Raw genomic sequence first — 15713 nt, forward strand, 5'->3', positions numbered from 1 at the left:
TGTAGGAAATTTAATTACGCAACTTTTATGTCAGTGCAACTTTTCTTAGAAATGAACAGTTTTAAAGTTATAATCAAAAAACCAATAAAAGAATCGAATTTTTCCTTTCATATTTTGATATTTTGATTATTTAAACAATGTTCCGGACCATTTTGAGTGGGAGGATAACTTAAATATTATTATTTGAGCTATTTTCAAGCAATTTCTGCAAAAAAATTTGAGTCACCTCTCAACGTCAATCTCAAAACAGATCCGCCCTGGACTAGTAAAAGTTCTCCTCTTTCCTGTCTACTTGAATTACTGACTTCAATCGATCTTCCAGTCAAAATATATTTTTTTCTATAACTAACATGAAACGTTATAATTTGACACCTCTTGTGAGTTGCTGAAAGGTCACATTTTTTCTCTTGGGGTAAAATATATTTCAATCCCTTTAGCGGAGGTCAAAAATGATTTCGCTAAACTTTGAAAACACTTTTTCTGGGACTGCTTTACTGATCTCCTATAATCCGGTCTCCCAAAAAACACTCTCTTTAACAATCTGTCTTCGTCCGATCTTATCACATGACCTTCTTCTTCGGATTTTCCCATTATAATTTCACCATTTTCGTGTTCCACAGCACTATATTCTCCCAGTCACCTTCTCTGAAATCTATCACAGCATTTCCTATGTTAAGTTTTTCATCTTATAGAACGTCTTCCTCTCCGTCTTCTTCTCGGCGGATTCCACTCCAATATTATCCTTAGCTACCTGTGCTCTGGCATTCTTTGTACATGCCCGTACCACTACAGGGCTCTGCTTTTCATCTTTTTTTTTGTAATTGAGCATTTTCCTTTCATTGTTCCATATTTTCTCTGTTGCTATTCTATTTTTCTGGTGATTTATAGACATCTTCTCATAAAGTCCAATTCAACTGTTTCGTATTTTATTTCGTATTGTCGTTATACATTCATGAATGTTTTGTAATCAAGAAACTTGTTTTCTTCCCACACTTGGCCCTCTCTTTTACCTTTAACCATTAGTGTTGTAGTATACGTATAACCATCAGTTGTAGTATTCTATATCGATTCCTTAGCATATTTATGTCCAAACCCAGTTTAAAACTCTCTGTTTAACAGTCTTTAGCGAAGCGGGCATTTTTGCAGTTACCCGAGCGCGTCCGATTATCATATGGGGAGAAACCTGGTACCCTGCAGATGTACCTCTACTATACATATATTGGCTATACATATATCTGTATATCTACCATCCATTTATCTGTAGATTGGCTCTTAACACAGGGGAGTTCGTTAAGGGGGGCCCGAAAAAAAATCTATCCATAAAAATACTCGAAATTGTCAGATTAAGATAAGGTAAGCTAAGTACATGCAAAAGAGGGTACATTTCAAAAATCTGACGATTTATTGAGAGGGGCGTAAGGAAATGGGCGAGTCAAAAAGTTTCACAAAAAGCGAATAATTCGCGAAATGAAAATCACATCGAGAAACTAAAAACTAAGTTTTCAATATTTTTCAAAAATCTATCGAATGATGCCAAACATGACATCATTGCAGTTTTCATCTTCTAATCCTCGTACACTCATTGATCGTCTTACTCCTTGTATCCATGTCGTTCTTGGCCTTCCTCTTTTTCTGTTTTCTGTGGGTATCCATTTCATAATTTTCTTTGGCAGTCTTTCCTCCCCAATTCTCTGAACATGTCCGTACCACGTTAATTGTTTCTTCTCAATGCATTCTATAACCGTTTCTTGTAAATTCATTCTTCGCTTTACTTCCTCATTTCTAACCCGGTCCAATCTCGATGTTCTACTTGCTCTTCTTAGGGCGTCCATCTCAGTAGCTTCTAATTTTCGTTTTAGGTGTTCCTTTATTCTTCATGTTTCGGATCCGTATACCAATGTGCTCTTAATCATGGTGTTGTATATTCGCATTTTTCTTTGTTTTCCTATCCCGGTACTCCATAAAACTCCGTTCAATGATTTAATTATCGTTCTTGCTTTATTTATTCTGCTCTTAATTTCTGAATCGTCAGTACCTTCCTTGTTGAAATTAATGCCCAAATACTTATATTTATCACAGCTAGTTATTTTCTGATTATTGTCCAATATCATATCAGTTGAATCCTCACCTAGGCATGAATACTGTGTTTTTTCTACATTCATCTGCAATCCCCATTTTTCGTATTCTTCCTTCAATTTGCGAGTCATATATTCCAAATCTTCTTTATCGTTTGCACATATTATCTGATCGTCTGCAAACTGAAGGGTCTACAGGCAGGTGTTGTCGTCGATTTGGATGCCCATTCCACTGCATTTTCTTTTACATATTGCAAGGGCTTTGGCGATATAAATCTTAAACAGACTCGGTGATATGCAACATCCTTGTCGTAGACCTTTGTTGACTGTAAACAAATCTGTTATTTTGTTTCCTAATTTTACTGCAGATTTCATGCCACTGTATAAATTTTGGACAGCTTTTATGGGAGTAAATTTAATGTTGGAGTTTTGCAGTACTTCCCATAGTTTCGGTATCGGTATATTGTCATACGCTTTTTGTAAATCTATAAAAACTAGGTGTATTGGCCTATTCCGTTCTAATTTTTTTTCGATGATTTGCTTTAACGAAAATACATTATCCGTACAGGACCTTCCAGCTCTAAATCCGCATTGTTCTTCTTCTTCGTATTCTGAGTATTCTTGTTCAATCAGTTCTCTTAAAATTTTTGTATATACTCTGCTTATTGTATTTGTTATTGATATTCCGCAATAATTACTACATTTTAGTTTATTGCCCTTCTTATGAATCGATGATATATAAGCTATTTTCCAGTCACTGGGTAACTTTTCGCCATTGATGTACTTTGTAAATACATATGCCAGAGATTCGAAAAGTTTTTTAGTTCCATTTTTCAGTAGTTCGGCATTGATTCCACCTGGACCAGGAGATCTTCCATTTTTTAGTTATTTAATTGCATTTTTAACTGCTACAGTGTTTATGTTTATTTCTTCCCCTACAATTTGTATTTCCGTCTCTGTTGGTTGTGAGTAGTCGGGCCTTTGTTCAGTTAATAAGTCCTTATAATGTTGAACCCATTTATCTGTTGGTATTAATTGTAGTTTGTCGTTGCGTGTTTCGTTATTCTTGATCTTGTTCAGAAATTTCCATGATTCACTGCATTTTCGTCCTCCTATGTGTGCTTCGATTTCTTGGCACTTTCGATCCCAGGTCTCTCTCTTACTTTGAATGATTTTATGTCTTGATTCTCTTTTCTTTTCTCTATATCTGTTGTAGTCTTCTTCATTTTTTGTGTTAAGCGATTTTTGGTATAGTATCTTTTTTTCCTTGACTAGTCTCTCTGTCTCTGAATTCCACCAGTATTTGTTACTTTTTCTAATTTCTCTGATACCAAGGGCTTCCTTTGCAGCTGCTTTTATGCTGTATACTATATTATTATAAACATCTTCTGTTGTTAGATTATTCGGGCTTAGTATGTAATTGTCGAGTCTCGTTTGATAGAGATATTTAACACTTTCATGTAATAGGCTCTCTAAGTTATATTTCTCGTCTGTTATATTTGAAGTATTTTTGTCTGCATCCGGGATTGTTTTCGTCTTCGTTATTGTGTGTCTTATCGGGAAGAATATTGTAGCTCTTAGGAAATGATGATCTGATATGTTACAGATTCCTCTGCATACTCGTATATCTTCAACTTTCAATAAGGTTTGTTGTTTTAGTATTGCATAGTCAATTATTGATCTTAAATTTCTTGTCGGCTGTGTCCATGTATACTTTAAAATATACTTTAAAATACTTTAATACTTTAAATATCTTAAATAGCAGCCCCAAATTTTTATTACAGATTTGGATTCTTTACGTAAAAATAAGCAAATTTTATTCGAAACGTTTTTTCGACTTATGGATAGGTGGCGCTATAATCGAAAAAAACCAATGTTGGAAATGTAATGGAAATGGAAAATTAAATTAAAAAATGGCAAGTACCCACTAAAATGGAAAATTTTACTTAACTCTTTTTGATTTTAGTACCTAATAATCACAACCCACTAGGTCCCCACAGCGCTCGAGTGACTGCACATTTAGCCTACTTTGCTCCCCTGCCATTAGGGACAAAATGCAACCGTGCCGGATTCATCGTTATATGGAGATTTTTCGGTATAGTTATCTCCGTTTGGCAGCTGACCACAGAAATATTTGTGTATTACCTATTTTTAATAAGAGTATTGAAACAGTTCATTTTTGGTATTTATTTCAACATCCATATTTTCAAGTGTACAAAAAACAAGTTGTCTTAAATTAACCTTTTCAATAAACCATCTTTTAAGCAATTTATTATTTTCGTAAAGGTTAATTTTTGTTATTATATAATATCGCAGAAATTTATTCAACTTGACAGAATAAAATAAAATTATGGAAAATTACAATACAGTGATATTACCAGAAGGCTGATATTAAAATACTATTAAGATGACGTCAAAAATCAATGCAGGAGGATATACACATTGTTTCAAAAGTTATGCATCACCCAGGATTAACAATTTGTAGAAACTACTGTTATAAGATTATTTATAAACAAAATACCATACAATGAGTGAAATGAATATCTCATATTAGTCCAGAGAAATAAGGTTTTTAGCGGGACACTTGAGCAGCCAGGTTGCAAATGGATTTTTTGGGTACTATATACCTAAGACATTATAAATACAAAAATGCCCGTCATAGTTCGGACGAGAATTTTAGTTATTAACAAATAAGCGTCAAAAATGGAAGTTTTATCGTTTAATTCGCTACAGGTAAAAACAGGGTAAATAAATATCTTATTTAGAGTTTTCATTTTTTAGTAGATGGACAAGGGGTTAAAATGGCAGTTTTTTAAGTTTGGTGCGATCATTTTTTGCTTCGCTAATTGCAAAATATGTAAGACTAAAATTTAGAAAATAAAAAATTTGCTATAACTTTTGCGAAAATGAACTTAAGACTTTGGTACTGCACGAAAAGTTATGACAACCAGTACATATCATTCACAAAAATTTTTAAGACGATTCATCAAAATTATTAGTAGGCTATTGATAATGTTCCAAATAAGAGAGCTAAAAGGAACTACAACGTTAACGGGATTTTATTGTCTCATATGGTCAATGGATCTCTAAATTTGAAAAAACCCCTGAGTGCTACCATTTAAATGGGTGCGTTTTTGAGAAAGGGGTGAATTAGTCCCTAGGCACAGGGTGCATTAGGGTAAGTTCTATGCAATTTTGGTACAAATATGTCTACAGAAAAATTGTTCCAGATTAAATTTACTATCGAAACGTCACCTCTTAAAGTGAAAAATATTTTATTTTACAAAAATATATTCAAAAGAAAAGCAAGGAAAAAACACGAAAGGCAGCAATTTTGTTTTTTGCCCCATAACTTTTTTCCACGGGGATATAGTTTTAGGCATTACTTTAGTGAAAAATAACTTCTATTCTTCCTCTTTAAAATAAAGCTTGGTAAAAGTCTCTGGGATTTATAGTTTCTGAAATAGGATTTTTCAAAGTTTGCCGCTCACATCATTTTTGAGACATTTTCCCCATTATTTCGGAAACATTGTTCTGTAACTTTTTTCTACGCATTTCTAGGTATATGCAATGGTACATTTAGTAGAAAGAGAAGTCAATTATCTTTAAAATGGTCTATTGTATAAGGTTACACGACTCTTTATAAACAAGCTATGCTTTTTCAAGGTTTTATATTTTTAATAATTTTTGATATTTTTTATGATTATTTTTTAAATTTCTCATTGTGAATATTTTCCTTGTAAATTTAGGTATGTACATTGTAAAGCTTGTTTTCTTTGCTTTAAAATGGTGTAATGCAAAAAATTCTAGGACTATTTTAAACAAGATCTTCGTAGGATATCCAAGGGTATCCGTAATTAGAGAAAAATTTTAAATGTTTTTTATTTTTTTTTCAATTAAAAGAATGTAATTGCATATTATAACATAATTTTTAATTCCAAATAACTTTTCTTGATAACACTTTTCGATATTGTGAAATATATAGGTACTTTACTCTTGAGCGAAATTCATATTTTTTAATATACCTCGTACTCTATTGAAACAATTTTATATCTGATGATTGCATCTTAGGTTTTATACTATGCAAAGTATTTTATAAACAATATTTTTTTTTATAAAGTTAATAATAAAAAAGTTTTCAATGTGGTTTCAACTTTCCTTGCATGTGTATATGTCACATTTTGAAAAAGCATATCTTGTTTAAAAATAGTCCTAGAATTTTTTACGATACACCATTTTAAAGTAAAAAAAATAAGCTTTCTTTTTTATTGTACAATGTATATACCTAAATATACCATAAAAAACGTTATAATAAGACATTTAGAAATAATCGTAAAATATATCAAAAATCATTAAAAGTATAAAACTTTGAACAACCATATCTTGCTTAAAAGTAGCCATACAGCCTTCTATAGGAGATCATTTTAAGGGCAATTAACTTTTCTTCGTATTAAATGTAACAATGCATATACCTAAAGCTACGTAGAACAAAGTTACAGAACAATGTTTGAGAAGTAACAAGCAAAATGGGCCAAAATCGCTATGAGTGGCAAATTTTGAAAAATCATATTTTGGAAAATATAAATCATAGAGACTTTTACAAAACGCCATTTTAAAGAGAAAGGATGATATATTTTTTTTCGTAAAGCAATGCCTATATCCACATCCCCGTGGAAAAAAGTTATGGGGCAAAAAACAAAATTGCTATCATTTGTGTTTTTTTCTTGCTTTTCTTTTGAATATATTTTTGTAAAAAAAAGTATTTTTGACTTTAAAAGGTGATGCCTCGATAGTAAATTTAGCCTGGAACAATTTTCCTGTAGACATGTTTGTACCAACAGTGTATAGAACTCACCTTAATTCGCCCTGTGCCTAGGGACTAATTCACCCCATTCTCAAAAACGCACCCCTTTAAATGGTAGCACTCCACGGGTTTTTATTATCTAGAGGTCCTTTGACCATATGAAACAATAAAACCCCGTTAACGTTGTAATTCCTTTCCAAAATACATAATCAATACCCTATAGTGTAAATTTTGTCCAATTTGTTTATCCCAAAGAGATTTTTTTTGCAATGTTATTGTTTAGAAAATAATGATGATACAGCAATTCTTTGGAGACCACATGAAAGAAGAACACTTATATTTTCACAGCATTTAATAAAATTCATAAAAATCATTTTTATCATTCCGAAAATATTTTACTAAATTAGAGTTATTTTTGGCTTAAAAACAATTTGAATAGCTTTGTTAACCCTGGAAGCTCACACTTGGGTGTGAGATACCCATCGCGACACTTAACTGCATGTAGCTTGCGCAGCTGCATTTCAATGGTAATGCTGCTTTATGTAAATTCAGTGTCTAGTCTGCCAAGGACGGGTGTGTAGTTGCGGTCTCATTTGAGCAATATTTCCAATTACGAGAATTTATTGAATACAGGCTAGGGTATGTAGCACCAATGTGTGAGGTTTGCGATCAAGTGTGCGTTCAAGTTAATGACCTAACAACACAACATCCCACAAATTTAGTAAAACAAACTAGGTGTTATTTCTGCAAAGGCAAAGATGGAAAAGCAAAGCGTGCATGCTCGGCTGGCTATAAAGCAAAATGCATGGAACATAGAGCCACACTCTCTTATGAATGTAGTCACTAAAATGAGTGAAACTGAAATACCTGGCTAAGAATGAATATGAGTTCTATAATCAAAAGGTGTTTCATTTTAGTTAGAAAGACCATTTTGTTGTTAAATTGAATTAAAATATTTTGAATTATGTTTCCGGTTTTTAGAAATTATTTTTAATTATTTTTAGGTATTTTTAATATTTTTTTCTTCTGTGTTACTACAATTAAGAGAGACAAAATAAAATTATTGATTTAATTATTCTTATGGATACAATAGTGATTAGAAAGTCTCTGGAAATCATAAAATATTTATTTTTTTATTTCTTAACAAAAAATCATTGGGTATCTGACACCCATGTGTGCGGTTTATTAAAAACAAAAATTGGTGTGATCTTCCAGGGTTAATATTGACTGTAGAGTAAATCTACTTTGGTATGTCAAAAGCTGGTATTTTTACACGAATTTTCAAATTTCTGTTTTTTCTTAATAAATAAAAAATTAAAAATTAAAATTTTTTTTCTAACTGAAATATATCTAATAATTTTAATATCCTGTATTTACACCACGGAAACCGATGAAAGTCTGAATTCCAGCTCTAGTACTGCTAACAAGTCGATAAATAATTTCCTGTGGTACATTCTCCCATTCTTTATAAACGCAATTGTAAGTTTATGATAGGTTCTGGTAGGTTTCCTTTGAGCATAAACAGCATTGGAAAGCACATCCCACGCTTATTCAATGGGGTTCTTGTCTGACGACATGGCAATATGGTCGCAGTACACTCCAAACAACGAATACTTTATGTCGCAAAATAGCAATTAACAGGCCAAAAAATATAAAATTTTCACCTCCAGCTTCTCGCTATAATATCACATGAGGTTCAAACATCCCTGTAATATACCTTTGTCCTGTTATACTTGCTTAAATCATAACGCTCCCACCAGCGAAAGGAAGTATGAGAAGACCATGTGCTGGTTGTGCAGCTCTTGTTGGCTCTCACCAAACAAGAATTCGCTGGCTTTAAAGATTGTGGTCTGGTCTGAAAAAGCACAAAATTTCAAAACTGTTGAGGGAGCTTACAATTTGTGTTTTTTAGCCCACTGTAGATGAGGCAAAACGTGTATATATTGCAGCTGAGGAACACTTATTGGTCGATGACTACTCAAACCTGAATCTAAAATTCTTCTTCTTATTTTAGCCAACGATACTCTGACTCCTGTAGCATTCCTGAAATATTTTTGGAGAGCTGGTCCAGATGGAAAAATATACATTCTGATATATAAAAATAATAAAAATAAAAATGTAAACCATTTTTATTCATTCAGTTGCGGTGCGAAACCATAACTGTCTTAATTTTTACTCAGATCAGAGAGTGCAGCCAGCACCCTTATCGACGATTTCACCTCTTGTTAGAGGTTCATCAGAGACTGCATAGGCTGCTTTTCTCTGGCCCAGGCAAGAATCTTCGACATATCCATCTCCCACCGCAACTGACGAGATGGTAGTAGGTGCCTAGCGGCATCTGCTAAATAAAAGACTAAGTTTTTCAACCTAATAAAAATATTTGTAAATTAAATATTTTTAAAAGATTTTTAATTGAAAAACTTTATTGGCCCATTTCCTGGTGACAACCTCCAAGGCTTCTACAATATGCAAGCCAAATGGATGCTGCAGTGAAGACTAAAGGGAAGGAATTCTACACTATGCAATTCACAACCCCCGTCTGCAGCGTGGTAAAGTTCCAACGGAAAATGTACCTAGTTACTCTATAGGAGTAATACTAATATAAAAATAAAAATGTATATCATTTTTATTCATTCAGTTGCGGTGCGAAACCAAAACTGTCTTAATTTTTACTCAGATCAGAGAGTGCAGCCAACACCCTTATCGACGATTTCACCTCTTGTTAGAGATTCATCAGAGACTGCATAGGCTGCTTTTCTCTGGCCCAGGCAAAAAACCTTCGACATATCCATCTCCCACCGCAACTGACGAGATGGTAGTAGGTGCCTAGCAGCATCTGCTAAATAAAAGACTAAGTTTTTCAACCTAATAAAAATATTTATAAATTAAATATTTTTAAAAGATTTTTAATTGAAAAACTTTATTGGCACATTTCCTGGTGACAACCTCCAAGGCTTCTACAATATGCAAGCCAAATGGATGCTGCAGTGAAGACTAAAGGGAAGGAATTCTACACTATGCAATTCACAACCCCCGTCTGCAGCGTGGTAAAGTTCCAACGGAAAATGGACCTAGTTACTCTATAGGAGTAATACTAATATAAAAATAAAAATGTATATCATTTTTATTCATTCAGTTGCGGTGCGAAACCAAAACTGTCTTAATTTTTACTCAGATCAGAGAGTGCAGCCAACACCCTTATCGACGATTTCACCTCTTGTTAGAGGTTCATCAGAGACTGCATAGGCTGCTTTTCTCTGGCCCAGGCAAAAATCTTCGACATATCCATCTCCCACCGCAACTGACGAGATGGTAGTAGTTGCCTAGCGGCATCTGCTAAATAAAATACTAAGTTTTTCAACCTAATAAAAATATTTGTAAATTAAATATTTTTAAAAGATTTTTAATTGAAAAACTTTATTGGCCCATTTCCTGGTGACAACCTCCAAGGCTTCTACAATATGCAAGCCAAATGTATGCTGCAGTGAAGACTAAAGGGAAGGAATTCTACAAGAATTCCTGTAGAATTCCTTCCGTTGGAACTTTACCACGCTGCAGACGGGGGTTGTGAATTGCATAGTGTAGAATTCCTTCCCTTTAGTCTTCACTGCAGCATCCATTTGGCTTGCATATTGTAGAAGCCTTGGAGGTTGTCACCAGGAAATGGGCCAATAAAGTTTTTCAATTAAAAATCTTTTAAAAATATTTAATTTACAAATATTTTTATTAGGTTGAAAAACTTAGTCTTTTATTCTGATATATATTTATTCTGTTGCTTATTGGTAACTCGGGGTCTACCAGAGCGACCTCTATTCTGTATCGAATAGGTCTTCAGGAACCTATTCCATATCCATGACACATCATTATCAAAAACATCGACTCGGTCCGGCACGAACCCCATTGAATGGACTTCTTCAACTAAAGCGATAATTCTTGCACGGTCCAACTCAGAAATAAAATTACAATTCACTATAAATTACTTCTTCACAAATTTTACCAGAATAAATTTTTAAAATTTTTACACCTTTTTACAAAATAAAAAACCAAGAAAAGCCTATTTTAATATGAAAAAGGCTTATTAGATAATAATATTATGTGATAATGATAAGTATACGGATTTGCAAAAGTGTAAAAATCGTGAATAAAAGGGGTAATGCATAACTTTTGAAACTATGTTTATTAAAGGATAAAATAACCATCTGCAGAAAAATATTTATAAAATTTATGGAATATTAAGTACGCATATTTATGGTAATCACTAGAACTTGCATGATGAATACAAGATGGTAATTATTTTTGTAAGTAACAGGTGTAAAATCGAACGAATTGAGAACACAATAACATAAAATAAATGAAGCAGATAGGGAGTTAGTTTCTATTTTTCTGTAGTTACTCTAAAGAACTTTAATGACAATACCGTTGATTGATAAATATACAGAACTACTGGAGTACCCTTAAAAATTTGTCGGACAGTAATACCGGTAAGGCCGCCCGCACATGGGTCGGTCGAATACACGTCTCGAAGTTCGCGGGTCTTGCTCGTCTTGTACGAACCCTGCGGCACAAGCGATTGCTCTCCTCACACTATAGTCGATTCAGTTTGCTCATATATTCCAACCAGGAAGGACGCATTTTTTATATATAAACAAAAACGATTATTTAGATCTGTGAAACTTACGGTATTGTTACATTTTTAGTATAATTTGTATACAATGAGCATTATAAAACTAAAGGTATCTTTTTTTTATTAAGTAAACCGCGTCAACCATGAAAGGTTATTGGCGGGGAAGAGTTGTACATAATATCAGATGTTTGCTTATAACAACTAATTACAATTGAGAACTTAAGCTTATTTTTATACTAGATTGTACAAGTTAGTTAGTTTTAGAAACTTAGTCACTTTATCACGTTTACTATATTTCAGAGCACTTCTCAGATCACTTGGTAAATCACTTTGAAGTCGTTCCAGGTGATAGAGTGGGCAACTAACAATAATGTGTTCGATTGTCAGAGGAATATTACAAACATAGCACAGTTTTTGTTGTTCTTTCGTCATTAGGTACTGGTGGGTTAACCTGGTATATCTTATTCTCAAGCGGTGTTCTATGACTTGATCTCGTCGTTTTTGTGGCATTATCCCTTTTGGTGACAAATTTGGGTTGATGCGTTGTAGTTTGTTGTCGTCAAGTTTTTTACAACTTTTTTTTTATTTATCGTTGGAAGGAGTATTTTCCTGTTATGCGTCAGTATCTTCAGAGGTGTCGTCCTGAATACTAAAATCTTGGTTTATTTTTCTAAGTAGTTTTTTCTTGATTCTTGTAATTCTAGATTTAATTGCTCTTTCGTTCAACATTGGATATATTTCAGTTAGCATATGTCTCAACCCGTGTATATTTTGTGTGTATTCTAGGGCAAGTTTTACTGGGGTGGAAGAACCGTGAACGTCTTCTAAGAATGCTAGTAATTGGGTGTAATTTAGTACATAGGGTGGTGATGCATCCTGGATAAATTGTTTGACTGGTTGTACTAATGACTCAATATTAGTAGTTTCTGAAGTGGATTTGTCTAATTTTATAGTTTTTTTTCTTCTTTTTAATTTGCACTAGTTTTGGTTTCGTGAATTCTATTGGTATAGTTTCTGTAGGAGTGGAGCAAGTAGGGGATGACACTTCCGAGTGAGATCGCTTATTTTTATTATCGGTATCAGTGCTGACTTGAGCATCCATTTCTTCTCGAGATTCATCATTTACATGTGTAATTTGATTTTGTTCGGAGCTAGTAGATGATTTGTGGAAGAAAATTTTCCTCCGTTTGGGGCTTTTGAGTATTTTGTGGATAAGAGGGATTTGAGGTACAGTACGAGGAAACGTGACCGGTTTGGTGGCATTTGTAACAAGTTAGTTTATCGGAAAGAAAAATTCGGTAGGAAATATTTTCAAAATCAATTAGGACGGAGTCGGGTACAGTAAAATTGTCTGTAGGTGCAAAGTAAATTTGTCTTCGAAAACTAAGTACATGACTGTATTGCGGGTCTTGTATTCCAGCTGTAAGGAACGAAATCGGAGACATTAATTTAAAACCAAGATTGATTAAAGACTGTTCGATTATGTTTTGGGGTATAGATGGACATACTTGGGATAGAACTAATCTATTAGCGGTTGTAATTAGTTTACGTGCTTTGATTGTATGTTCTCTAATTTTAATTTCACCATGTTGACTTAGAAAATCATCTACAACCTGCATGCTTGAAAGGTAGATGCATATTTTTCCGTTTGACATTTTGGATGAGAACAGTACATTGTTTGGATGGACTATAGTTCCTACTGCAATGGTGTACTCTTCTATTCTTATTCCGTCTACTGCCGGTAAAATTATGTCCTGGTTTTTTGTTGGGAATTTTGTTAATGGTTTTTGCTAAGTGATGGTAGAATAAATAATGTTTTGCTGATCGGGATTAATTGATGGACCCCTGTAGTCAGAAGTACCACCTGCCATTTTGTCAAATTAGTCTTCTATCTTTTTTTAAGTTTAAATTGAACTGTCATTTCAATAATTTTAATTTGGGTAGGTTCGACTCTGTCTATTTAAAAGTAAATAGTAGATCTAGCCATTAGCAAGATAATGCCAATAGTTGAAACTATTTTTTAAATAATTAATAAATACGAAATATAAATAATGTTCTTCGTATGTATATAAAAACAATGCTTGTAATCAAACTACTGCAAATTTGGAAACTGTACTTACAGCTATTAACAGATCACTGTACACTGCTTCTACATATTTGGTTTATTATTTAAATTTACAATGTTTACTAAGAGTATCTCTCTACTTCCTCAACGAATTTTATAATAAACACCTAGAAACACAAGTTCAATGTTTTACTACTATTAATGACATAACATGCACCGATCTTTAAAAAAAAACTAAAATTTAATGAAGAGCAAAAATCAACAAAGACTAAAGAAACAAACAAAATAAACTTTGAAACGTGCGTCTCACTCGAACTTTCTCGTGCGCTACCAATCGCAAGGGACGAGAGTCGTATAAGACGAGGAGATTTGCAATCCTAAACGCCTCGTCTACAGAGCTCAATGCCATAACGAAGGAACTTGAGTGACGAGATCCACGCGACTGAAATCGAGTCGACTAGTTCGAGCGTCTCCTCATGTGCGGACGGCCTAAATTCTGAGTATTTTTATTAAAAAATCCAGAAAAAATCATAATTTTTGACTCCATAGTGTGCCCCAATAGGCGGAGGGGACGCACGCGTCATAAGGAGTCGTTAATTTATAATATAGGAGTAGGTTAAATGCTGGAATACACGGAATTTATAGAAATACAAGGCAGATATCGAGCACCTAGTTTACTAAATCTTGCCCAAGTATACTTTTGCTCCTAGAGCATTACTAGGGGCATTTCGTCAAATCTTCGACTTGCTAATGATGTAGTACCTACCGGTATCTATTAATTTAATCTGTTTTGTCCTTTGTCCAGTGTGTATTTTATGTTAAGTGTTAATTTATCAATTGTCTCTAAAATCTAATGTTATGACATTTTGCTAGGATACCTTCCTGATTTGACGAAATGCCACTGATGATGCTCTAGGATCGAAAGTATACTTGAGCAACATTTAATAAACTTGGTGCTCTATATCTGCTTGTTATTTTCATAAATTCCATTAAATTTATACCCTTACAGCTGATTTTTGCAGGATTGTTTGATAAAAATATCTACAATTAACTGGTACCTAATATTGTTCGAAAATTTTAAGGGTACTCCAGTTGTTGGACGCACCAAAGATTAGAGACCTCTATAGGTATTTACGAAATGGCCCCACCCGAAAATTTACCGAAATAGAAACGTTGTCCGACTTGACATGAACAACTGAATAAAAAAAGTGTCCTTCGGTCCTTTTCACAGACGAAAAGAAAGTAAATACCTGACCGTGTCCTTTATTTACTTTCTTTCATATTCGTCGTCTCTGTGCTTATATATTGTAAAAGCCAGAGATAAGGGATGCAACCAGAAAGCAGTTTCTTAACGAAAAGTCTTAGATTTAAAATACTGTTTATTATTTTTTTCTTCAAACGTCAAATAATGATGACATTACCTATCTAACTTGATCCTGTCAAAGTTTGATGTCTCCGCCGGCAGCAGTTTTTTTTCCCATTTCTTTACGGCGGAGGGAAAAATGCTGTCATGGCAACAATATGAAACATGTCACAAAGCAACAATACAAATGTCATTAACAACAATTAAACATCATTTTTATTTATAGTAATATTAAAAGTACAATTAGTTAATGAGGCATTTTGAAAATTGAAACCGTGCAAAAATGTTCCCGACTCTTAATACGCATTGGTAATTGTTGTTGATACTGATGGTCGAGCACAACTTTCAGCAATCATTCCCGATGTTGGCGAATCATGAGGGTTTAAAATTTTTTGAGCATTATCGTTCTTATTTCTTATTGAATCCTCTATATATCCTTCGGCAACCGTGCTTGATTTCCAGCCTCCATGTCGTTTGAGGCATTCTAGATTTCCGCCTCCATCAATTAAAAGTGTTGGAATTGTACTATTTATGGTTGAAAATTGCTACGTTTGAAGAAAAAATAGTATACTTTATTCGGCAAAGAAGCGACTTTTCTTGACTTGCCCTCTATTACGCGCCTCACTTCGTTCGGCGCGTAATATCGGGCGCGTCAAGAAAAGTCATGCTTCTCCGCCTCATAAAGTAATACACTATTATTTCAGTTATTTTAATTGTTCTAATTGTTGTAAACTTTGTATCTGGGACCATTCGTCTTCCTCTTTTACGAGAGATGTCTGTTT

Source organism: Diabrotica virgifera, chromosome 7, assembly GCF_917563875.1.
Source record: "Diabrotica virgifera virgifera chromosome 7, PGI_DIABVI_V3a".
Classification (NCBI taxonomy): domain Eukaryota; kingdom Metazoa; phylum Arthropoda; class Insecta; order Coleoptera; family Chrysomelidae; genus Diabrotica; species Diabrotica virgifera.